A 12,040-nucleotide genomic window follows, 5' to 3' on the forward strand; every position below is an offset into this window, starting at 1 on the left:
CTGCAAGCCTCTGTGGTGGATAGTGTTATGAGTTGGGGATTTAGAATATAGTTATACGTCTACCCAGATCCCAACAGGCAACAACAAAAAAAAACAAAGACAATCGGACTATAAAAGGGTAGACAAAGGATGGGAGTTTTCGTTGTGTATAATAAAGTACCATGAATCCCTTAACAAAATATTCAGCTTCCTATAAATTACCCTTAACCATACTTAACCTAAACATTAACAGTATATACATATTAATACAACATAAACAATTTTGAAGCAAGTGGACGTGGGGGAGGCAATACAAGATTACAAATACTTAAGTGAGGAGCTGAGATGGCTGACGAGTAAGGCGGAGTATTGTAGAAGACGGTAGGTAGTCACTGTGCCGTAGGTTTAGAGGATAGATGATCCTGTGGTCACTTCCCAGAGTGTAGTCCTCTCTCCTCGAATTGGAGCTCACAAAGAAGACTTGGAGGAAGTGACGCAACAACCAGGATATGGAGAAGGGAAACCCCGGAGTGGTAACAAAGACGAGTCATACTCGTGTCTCGTCCCTAGATGGCGTTGCTCATGGTGCTGGGTAGGTAGATCAAGACAATAGATGGCGTGGTTCGTAGTGCTGGGTGGAGGGGTTCGTAACAATAGTGATACAGGTGAGGGCCAATAATCTACCCTCTGCCTCGGAACCAACCCCCCATCCCCATGTGCCCAGCCATCTTTTCTACTTATGAAAAGTGTAAAAAAACCTAATATTATTGATATTTCTCTTAATTATTAATTGTGTGCATACCATCATAAAATTAAGAAGTTATTTTTACTACAACGTAGGTATTGTGTCTGAAAAAGTGGAGTTTGGGGGTCTGCCCGGTCTCTATTTCAATTAATCCCATATGTTATGTTGTTCACTTCACGCGTTTCTCACTTTACGCGGGCTGCCGTGGGTTGAATTAACCGCATAAAGTGAGGATTCACTGTATTAAACTTTTGAAATTATTGAATAGTATAAACTTATTGATATTTAATAAAATAGTACGGAATTTAAGCCCTAGAACCGATTACTGTATTGGCAGACTAATACTACAGCTGGTTGACTGCCAAGTGCAAGCGAAAACATGTTGAGGTCGGCTAATAAAAAAAACTCGTTAAAAATCGTATGGGAGGTAACTCGTTAACCGAAATCTCGTTAACCGAGGCGCTCGTTAACCGAGGGACCACTGTATATTAACCAAGGTGGGATTTTGGGCCATTTTTATCTTGGGAAAGATTTTTTATTTAATTGAAGTTAAATTTGTTTGAGGAAGTATTTCGGTCTTTTTTTATTTAATTGAAGTAAAAAAATTAGTTATAAGAATGTGGTACTTTTTAATTCTAGTTAAATTACAGTTTTCAGTAAAAAATTAGCTTTTGAGACATTTTGGGAACTTTACGGTAAAATTGCAGTTAATTTTTTGACAAGAAATTTACATTTTTGTCACTATTTGGTGGGATCCTAACCTAACCAAATCATGTGTCCGATGGTGAGGTTTTAATTCTCGGGGAAAATAACAATTTGGTGGGATTCAAACCTAACCGAACCAAACTCTGTCTTCGATGGTATTTTAATTCTCTGGGAAAGGAAAAATCACAAGATTCTTCACAATGTCGTTGTTTATAGATAATTAAACCCTTATGGCAGTGGGATATAACTTGTGAATTTACCAGGTGTTATCCATTAGTGACTAGTAAGTGGTATTAAGAAAGTTGTTGACCAGAGTTAACTTGTGGTCCTTCTGCAGCTCTTCGCAGTCTGCTTGGTTCTTGATTTCCCGAAATAACTTGGCGACATCCGCAAACATTTGTGTGGAGGAGTGTACAACGTCAGGCATGTCATTATGAAACAAACAAACAACAGCGGGCCCAATACACTGCCCTGTGGTACCCCGCTTGTGGCAGGTACGGATGACGATTTTGTGCCAATAAACGCCACACACTGCTTGCGGTCATGTAGAAAGTCTTCTATCCATGCTAGGACATTTCCTCGAATTCCATACCCTTCCAGTTTGATTTTCAGCCTTTTCTTGTACATTGTTGAAAGCGTTGGCAAAATCTAGGTAAATATTGTCTATATTACCACCCCATTCCAGACTATGGGTCCAAATATCCAGTACCTTGAGCAATTGTGTTAAGCAGGAGCGCCCCGGCATAAAACCGTGTTGGCAATCCTTTACAAGGTTGTTTCGTCTCCAACATGTTGGAACAAAAAATTATCTGAGTTTCTACAAAAAGAGTAACAGGGTTATTTTGTTTACAGTTTACGGCTCCAATTGGTTGTTACTGTAGTGTTCAGACAACTACCATATTGCTGCCTCGCTGATCATGGTTAATGAAGTTCCTTGTGTCATTCGTCGAGGTAAGATTTTCTAAAGTGTCTTAATTTAACCATAATATTGTTTGTAAATGTTTGAAGATTTAATGAGTTCCTGTATAATATAATACTGTATAGTACTGTATACATATTATATAATATTACTGCCCAGAGTATTTAATTTATTAGGTATTAAAATGTTATTCATTCCAGGACGGTGACGTGAAGATGTAAGATATGGGCCACAAGACGAAGGTTTGTTTTGGTTAACGGGTCTCTTGCTGCACCACAGTACAGTGTATATCTTTGTGGTTTTAGTTTTTATTAAGGATCTGGGATCACAGTTTAAAAATTCAAGTAATTGTGTTAAAGACCTTTGAAATAATTAGATATTTTAAGTAGATTACGCTGTGCCCGTAAGTTTTAAAAGGCCTTTATGGGTGGTCTTAAATATGTTGACCATCTTTACTGTATGAAGTTAGTTTCACGTTGTCAAAATATTTGTCAAATATGCCTGACCTAATACCTTTGTCTTCAGCACTTGGGGTAAAAAAATAGTTTAAATATCCTACGAAGGTACAGGGTACTACTTTACCTGATTTTAAATCTGGGTTCACAAATTAGTTATTGTGTTAATGACTTTTTGAAACAATTAGATATTTAAAGTAGATTACTTAGGCTTTGCCCGTATTTTTTAAAAGGCTTTCATGTACGTTTTATAAATAACATAGACTATTGGGGTGTCGACTGCATGGAAAAGCCAGGAAACTTTACAAACAAATGGGGTATTTTATTTGGGTTAAGTTATACTTAAATATAGTTTTTTGGCATCAATCTTGGGATTAAATTAATGCTGTACTGTATAATAGGTAAATAATTACTGTACTTTTAGGAACATTCCACAGCAATAATGATGATAGTTCAAGTTAGTGATCAAATATTACAGGTTATACCTACTGCTGTGAGTATTGTCCAGTGAATTGTTCTTATAATGGACTTGTTCCACATTAATAAAGGTTCAAATAGGTGGATAGTGGAGTGTTGACCCACGTCAGGTTAAGGTTGTCACCAGGGAGGGGTCACTAAAATATCCTCACTGGTCCCTCCATTAACCGACACAATTAGTTCCACGGAGTCGTTCGTTTACTGATTCTATATACTGTAGTGTTATATATTAATAAAATATTAATAAATAAACTTAAAATAGTTCAACACAAAATGTTATTGTTTAAATTTATTTTAGTAAAATTGTGAATGTTGTCAAGCTATTCGGTTCTCCAGCCACTGACTTAAGTTTAGTTTAATATTAATATATATCTATTAGTGGGAATTTAATCAACAATAAAACATTATAATTAAAGTATAATTTATTTATATTATGTATCATTTATAAATAAAATGCTTTTATTATAGTATTAATAATGAAAACTTGTAGTTACTGAAAGATAAGAGAGAGAATCGGACAAGGTGAAGCTGGTCGACATCAACCAAGGTGGCCGTCTCGTTTATTGTTGTTAATTTTGTAAGTAAATGTTAATTTGTGGGCCTTCCTCCCTCCCTCGTGGTAAAGGTAATAAATGTTTTATGTTATGTCGTTGATATAAACATACATTAGAATGTTTGAGTTAAAGGTTGGTTAACCGAGATGGTCCGTGTTGGTATTTGCTGGGCCGAGTTGGAGGCACAGCGGTCACACTATAATAACCCGTTATAGTACATCCTTCTTTACTCACACAGCCAAACTGTGTCTGTGTGGATGTGGGTCACACTATAATAACCCGTTATAGTACATCCTTCTTTACTCACACAGCCAAACTGTGTCTGTGTGGATGTGGGTCACACTATAATAACCCGTTATAGTACATCCTTCTTTACTCACACAGCCAAACTGTGTCTGTGTGGATATGGGTCACACTATAATAACCCGTTATAGTACATCCTTCTTTACTCACACAGCCAAACTGTGTCTGTGTGGATGTGGGTCACACTATAATAACCCATTATAGTACATCCTTCTTTACTCACACAGCCAAACTGTGTCTGTGTGGATGTGGGTCACACTATAATAACCCATTATAGTACATCCTTCTTTACTCACACAGCCAAACTGTGTCTGTGTGGATGTGGGTCACACTATAATAACCCGTTATAGTACATCCTTCTTTACTCACACAGCCAAACTGTGTCTGTGTGGATGTGGTCACACTATAATAACCCGTTATAGTACATCCTTCTTTACTCACACAGCCAAACTGTGTCTGTGTGGATGTGGGTCACACTATAATAACCCGTTATAGTGCATCCTTCTTTACTCACACAGCCAAACTGTGTCTGTGTGGATGTGGGTCACACTATAATAACCCGTTATAGTACATCCTTCTTTACTCACACAGCCAAACTGTGTCTGTGTGGATGTGGGTCACACTATAATAACCCGTTATAGTACATCCTTCTTTACTCACACAGCCAAACTGTGTCTGTGTGGATGTGGGTCACACTATAATAACCCGTTATAGTACATCCTTCTTTACTCACAGCCAAACTGTGTCTGTGTGGATGTGGGTCACTATAATAACCCATTATAGTACATCCTTCTAACTCACACAGCCAAACTTTGTCTGTGTGGATAATGTCACTATAATAACCTTATAGTACATCCTTCTGTACTCACACAGCCAAACTGTGTCTGTGTGGATGTGGGTCACACTATAATAACCCGTTATAGTACATCCTTCTGTACTCACACAGCCAAACTGTGTCTGTGTGGATGTGGTCACACTATAATAACCGTTATAGTACATCCTTCTTTACTCACACAGCCAAACTGTGTCTGTGTGGATGTGGGTCACACTATAATAACCCATTATAGTACATCCTTCTGTACTCACACAGCCAAACTGTGTCTGTGTGGATGTGGGTCACACTATAATAACCAGTTATAGTACATCCTTCTGTATTCACACAGCCAAACTGTGTCTGTGTGGATGTAGGTCACACTATAATAACCAGTTATAGTACATCCTTCTGTACTCACACAGCCAAACTGTGTCTGTGTGGATGTGGGTCACACTATAATAACCAGTTATAGTACATCCTTCTGTATTCACACAGCCAAACTGTGTCTGTGTGGATGTGGGTCACACTATAATAACTTAGGTATAGTACATCCTTCTTTGCACACACAGCCAAACTGTGTCTGTGTGGATGTAGGTCACACTATAATAACCCCGTTATAGTACACCCTTCTTTACTCACACAGCCAAACTGTCTGTGTGGATGTGGAGTGCACTATAATAACCCCGTTGCCATTACCCTTCTTTACTCACACACAGCCAAACTGTCTGTGTGGATGTGGGTCACACTATAATAACCCGTTATAGTACATCCTTCTATACTCACACAGCCAAACTGTGTCTGTGTGGATGTGGGTCACACTATAATAACCCGTTATAGTACATCCTTCTATACTCACACAGCCAAACTGTGTCTGTGTGGATGTGGGTCACACTATAATAACCCGTTATAGTACATCCTTCTATACTCACACAGCCAAACTGTGTCTGTGTGGATGTGGGTCACACTATAATAACCCGTTATAGTACACCTTCAACTTTACTCACACACACAGCCAAACTGTGTGTCTGTGTGGATATGGGTCACCTATAATAACCCAGTATAGTACATCCTTCTTTACTCACACAGCCAAACTGTGTCTACTTGTGTGGATGTGGGTCCCCACTATAATAACCCACGTTATAGTACATCCTTCTTTACTCACTGGCCAAACTGTCTGTGTGGATGGGTCACTCTATAATAACCCGTTATAGTACATCCTTCTTTACTCACTGACCAAACTGTGTCTGTGTGGATATGGGTCACTATAATAACCCATTATGGTACATCCTTCTTTACTCACAGCCAAGCTGTGTCTGTGTGGATGTGGGTCACTATAACCCGTTATAGTACATCCTTCTTTACTCACACAGCCAAACTGTGTCTGTGTGGAAGTGGGTCACACTATAATAACCCGTTATAGTACATCCTTCTGTACTCACACAGCCAAACTGTGTCTGTGTGGATGTGGGCCACACTATAATAACCCCGTTATAAGTACATCCTTCTTTACTCCACACATACCAAACTGTGTCTGCCATGGAGTCACACACTATAATAACCCGTTATAGTACATCCTTCTATACTCACACAGCCAAACTGTGTCTGTGGATGTGGGTCACACTATAATAACCCGTTATAGTACATCCTTCTATACTCACACAGCCAAACTGTGTCTGTGTGGATGTGGGTCACACTATAATAACCCGTTATAGTACATCCTTCTACACTCACACAGCCAAACTGTGTCTGTGTGGATGTGGGTCACACTATAATAACCCGTTATAGTACATCCTTCTTTACTCACACAGCCAAACTGTGTCTGTGTGGATGTGGGTCACACTATAATAACCCATTATAGTACACCCTTCTTTACTCACACAGCCAAACTGTGTCTGTGTGGATGTGGGTCACACTATAATAACCTGTTATAGTACATCCTTCTTTACTCACACAGCCAAACTGTGTCTGTGTGGATGTGGGTCACACTATAATAACCCATTATAGTACACCCTTCTTTACTCACACAGCCAAACTGTGTCTGTGTGGATGTGGGTCACACTATAATAACCCGATATAGTACATCCTTCTATACTCACACAGCCAAACTGTGTGCTGTGGATGTGGGTGCACACTATAATAACCGTTATAGTACATCCTTCTTTTACTCACGCAGCCAAGCTGTGTCTGCACCTGTGGATGTGGGTCCTATAATACATATAGTACCTTCTTTGCTCACACAGCCAAACTGTGTCTCTGTGTGGATGTGGGTCACACTATAATAACCCATTATAGTACATCCTTCTTTACTAACACAGCCAAACTGTGTTTGTGTGGATGTGGGTCACACTATAATAACCCATTATAATACATCCTTCTTTACTCACACAGCCAAACTGTGTCTGTGTGGATGTGGGTCACACTATAATAGCCCGTTATAGTACATCCTTCTTTACTCACACAGCCAAACTGTGCCTGTGTGGATTACACTATAATAACCCATTATAGTACATCCTTCTTTACTCACACAACCAAACTGTGCCTGTGTGGATGTGGGTCACACTATAATAACCCATTATAGTACATCCTTCTTTACTAACACAGCCAAACTGTGTTTGTGTGGATGTGGGTCACACTATAATAACCCATTATAATACATCCTTCTTTACTCACACAGCCAAACTGTGTCTGTGTGGATGTGGGTCACACTATAATAGCCCGTTATAGTACATCCTTCTTTACTCACACAGCCAAACTGTGCCTGTGTGGATTACACTATAATAACCCATTATAGTACATCCTTCTTTACTCACACAACCAAACTGTGCCTGTGTGGATGTGGGTCACACTATAATAACCCGTTATAGTACATCCTTCTTTATTCACACAGCCAAACTGGGTCTGTGTGGATGTGGGTCACACTATAATAGCCCGTTATAGTACAAAAGTACATCCTTCTTTACTCACACAGCCAAACTGTGTCTGTGTGGATGTGGGTCACACTATAATAACCCATTATAGTACATCCTTCTTTACTAACACAGCCAAACTGTGTTTGTGTGGATGTGGGTCACACTATAATAACCCATTATAATACATCCTTCTTTACTCACACAGCCAAACTGTGTCTGTGTGGATGTGGGTCACACTATAATAGCCCGTTATAGTACATCCTTCTTTACTCACACAGCCAAACTGTGCCTGTGTGGATTACACTATAATAACCCATTATAGTACATCCTTCTTTACTCACACAACCAAACTGTGCCTGTGTGGATGTGGGTCACACTATAATAACCCGTTATAGTACATCCTTCTTTATTCACACAGCCAAACTGGGTCTGTGTGGATGTGGGTCACACTATAATAGCCCGTTATAGTACAAAAGTACATCCTTCTTTACTCACACAGCCAAACTGTGTCTGTGTGACTGTGGGTCACACTATAATAACCCATTATAGTACATCCTTCTTTCCTCACACTGTTGAATGCTCTGCCTTCTTCTGTGTTTCCATACTCATACAATCTGTCTCACTTCATAAAGCTGGGTTTCCGGCATCTTTGCGGTGTAGATTAATATAACCTTTTTATTTTATATTTTTATTTTATTTTTACTCTTATTTTACACAAATTGATTTAGTCACTTGTAGTTTTCATTTATAAATTGTACTTTTATAAGAATATCATCTAAGGCAAAATATTTTATTTCAGATATTGTGATGTCACGTCTCAAGACCAAGTGAAACTAAGTAGAAGTTCACAATGTCAAGCAGAGATAAAAAGCTCTCCTGTGAGGAATGTGGCAAACAGTTTGGCTTCAAGTCTGCTCTTCAGAAACATTTACTTGTACACAATGGTGTGAAGGAGTTTGAATGTGAGGAATGTGGGAAATGTTTCTCCCAGAAGAGTAATCTCAAGATACACATTCTTGGACACAATGGTGTGAAGGAGTTTGAATGTGAGGAATGTGGGAAATGTTTCTCCCAGAAGAGTAATCTCAAGAAACACATTCTTGTACACAATGGTGTGAAGGAGTTTAAATGTGAGGAATGTGGGAAATGTTTCTCGTGGAAGGGTAATCTCAAGACACACATTCTTGTACACAATGGTGTAAAGGAGTTTGAATGTGAGGAATGTGGAAAATGTTTCTCGCAGAAGAGTACTCTCAAGACACACATTCTTGGACACAGTGGTATAAAGGAGTTTGAATTTGAGGAATGTGGGAAATGTTTCTCCCAAAAGAGTACTCTCAAGACACACATTCTTGGACACAGTGGTATAAAGGAGTTTGAATGTGAGGAATGTGGGAAATGTTTCTCCCGGAAGGATCGTCTCAAGACACACATTCTTGGACACAATGGTGTGAAGGAGTTTGAATGTGAGGAATGTGGGAAATGTTTCTCCCGGAAGGGTAATCTCAAGAAACACATTCTTGGACACAGTGGTGTGAAGGAGTTTGAATGTGAGGAATGTGGGAAATGTTTCTCCCGGAAGGGTAATCTCAAGAAACACATTCTTGTACACAATGGTGTGAAGGAGTTTGAATGTGAGGAATGTGGGAAATGTTTCTCCCGGAAGGGTAATCTCAAGAAACACATTCTTGGACACAGTGGTATAAAGGAGTTTGAATGTGAGGAATGTGGGAAATGTTTCTCCCGGAAGGATAATCTCAAGACACACATTCTTGAACACAATGGTATAAAGGAGTTTGAATGTGAGGAATGTGGGAAATGGTTCTCCCGGAAGGATAATCTCAAGACACACATTCTTGAACACAGTGGTATAAAGGAGTTTCAATGTGAGGAATGTGGGAAATGTTTCTCCCGGAAGGCTTATCTCAAGAAACACATTCTTGGACACAGTGGTGTGAAGGAGTTTGAATGTGAGGAATGTGGGAAACATTTTGCACTAAAGGGTACTCTCACGAGACACATTCTTGTACACTATGGTATAAAGAAGATTGAACGTGTGTGTTACGAAGCACGCCACCAATTGTCATGATCTACCTATCCAGCACTACGAACCAAGCCATCTATTGTCCTGATCTACCTAGCCAGCACCACGAGCAACGCCATCTAGGGACGAAACCCGAGTATGACTAGTCTTAGTTACCACTCCGGGGTTTCCCTTCTCCATATCCTGGTTGTTGCGTCACCTCCTCCAAGTCTTTCTCATCAGCTCCAGATCGAGGAAAGTTCAGTTCACTCTGGGAAGTGACCACACTAGGATCACCTATCCTGGAAATCTACGGCACAGTGACTACCTACCATCTTCAATACTCAGCCTTACTCGTCAGCCATCACAGCACTGCACTTGAGTATTTTGTAATCTTATATTGCCTCCGCACGTCCACTTGCTTCCGAATGTTGTATAAATATGTATATACTGTTAAGCCAATGTTGCGTATGTTTAGGTTTAGTATGGTTAAGGGTAATTTATAAGAAGCTGAATATTTTGTTAAGGAATTTATGGTACTTTATTATACACAACAAGAACTCGCATCCTTTGTCTACCCTTTTATAGTCCGATTGTCTTTGTTTTTTTATTGTTGTTGCCTGTTGGGATCTGGGTAGACTTTTAACTATATTCTAAATCCCCAACTCGTAACAAATGGCGACCGTGACAGGACCCAACATTAAGTGCCATAGTTCTTTCCCCCTTGTTACTCCTTGTTAATTATTCCTCCCAGTCACTTCTGTTCACAATTGCTTTACGGTGATTTAAAGTTCCTTCATATGTGTGTGCATATATTGGTATTTTCGTACAGTAAGAGTGACAGACGTAGGATATTAGGTTTCAAGTGTCATAAGGCTTACCTGTTATTACACGTGGCAGTCGTGTAGTAAGTCTTATCGAGTGTAGGGAAGAATTAGGATCTGTTTAATGCCATACCCTTGCTCCAGAGTAGGCTGTTCCATAGTCACTAGTTTAGGGTGAAGTGATATCTTGGGATGCCCCGCTCTACCAGGACCCCATAATTATAAAGCCTCAATTATTGTTCTTCTCATTATCTCATTCGGGGTCAATCATACCAAACTCAAGGATTGTTTATCCGGATCTTTATATTAATGCCGTAATACGCCCTTCCTGTTTCAAGTATCTTTCCAAGTCTCTTATCCTTATCTAAGGATCTTATCAGAAGAACAATATTCATAAGTGTAATTTCCCTAGGTATAACTTGGTTAGTTTCCGGGACTTTCTGGTTATCCACTGCTGTGATATTTTCTAGGGTAATCCACTTATCTTATCTTTTTGACCATTAATTAATTTATCTAGGTGTTCTTAACAATGGCCACCTCAGAATTTGTTAAACTTGGGAGTCCTGGAGGAGTGGAAGAGCAAGATACCATTTCACATCTTGAAGCATGTGGAGGAGCGTGGAGAGGTTAATTTAGGGCGTGCGGCTGAGCTGGCTGATGCGTACGCCTTGCTGGTGGGGTCACTGTGCCGTAGGGAACGTGGTACTTTCCGGCATGTTAGGTCCTCCTCTGATGATAACCTTGGGGGCGTGAGTGGTAGGTCGAAAGGTCCCACACCTACCCCCCCTGATGCAACCAAGTTTACTTGTTCTTACTGTAAAAACCCAGGCCATACGATCCAGACTTGTAAACACCCAAAGTGTCAAACTGCTAAAAGTAGTTCCCTGGATCCCAAATCCAAACCAATAGCAACCACCAATGTGGAAAGGCCCCATCAGGATCTCTTCTCTTCATTCACCTATGAGGGAAAAATTTCAATCATACAGGGGTCTCGTTCTTTCCCTATTCGTATACTACGTGATACGGGTGCAGCACAATCTATCCTCCTGTTTAACGTCATTCCTGATATGTCTACCACATTTACAAATGAGAGTGTTCTAATTTCAGATCTCTCATCCCATTCTTCCTATCCCTTAGCTAAAGTGCACCTCCAATGTCCCTTGATTACTGGGGAAGTGCAAGTAGCCATTAGGAAAGATCCAATGCCTGTGAGCGGCATTCCTTTATTATTGGGTAATGACTTGGTAGGAGATCTAGTGGTTTCCAACATAAAGACAGTCGACTCTCCCTTACCTGTCAACTCCACCACTGACCTTGAAGAAACTATTCCTCA

At 39.9% G+C, this 12,040-nt stretch overlaps 1 long non-coding RNA gene across 2 annotated transcripts; it reads left to right on the forward strand.

Annotated features, from left to right (window-relative positions):
* The first annotated feature begins 1,881 nt into the window (after positions 1 to 1,881).
* Positions 1,882 to 8,905, forward strand: LOC121855186. 2 transcript variants are annotated; one of them, XR_006086734.1, is made up of 4 exons: positions 1,882 to 1,923; positions 2,282 to 2,380; positions 2,549 to 2,590; positions 8,660 to 8,905. It is a non-coding gene; the product is annotated as an uncharacterized LOC121855186 (long non-coding RNA). The 2 variants fall into 2 exon arrangements; XR_006086733.1 differs by lacking the exon at positions 1,882 to 1,923 and having other exon boundaries at positions 2,218 to 2,380.
* Positions 8,906 to 12,040: the final 3,135 nt, after the last annotated feature.

The sequence above is a fragment of the Homarus americanus genome, unplaced genomic scaffold (assembly GCF_018991925.1).
Source record: "Homarus americanus isolate GMGI-L3 unplaced genomic scaffold, GMGI_Hamer_2.0 scaffold35730, whole genome shotgun sequence".
NCBI lineage: Eukaryota > Metazoa > Arthropoda > Malacostraca > Decapoda > Nephropidae > Homarus > Homarus americanus.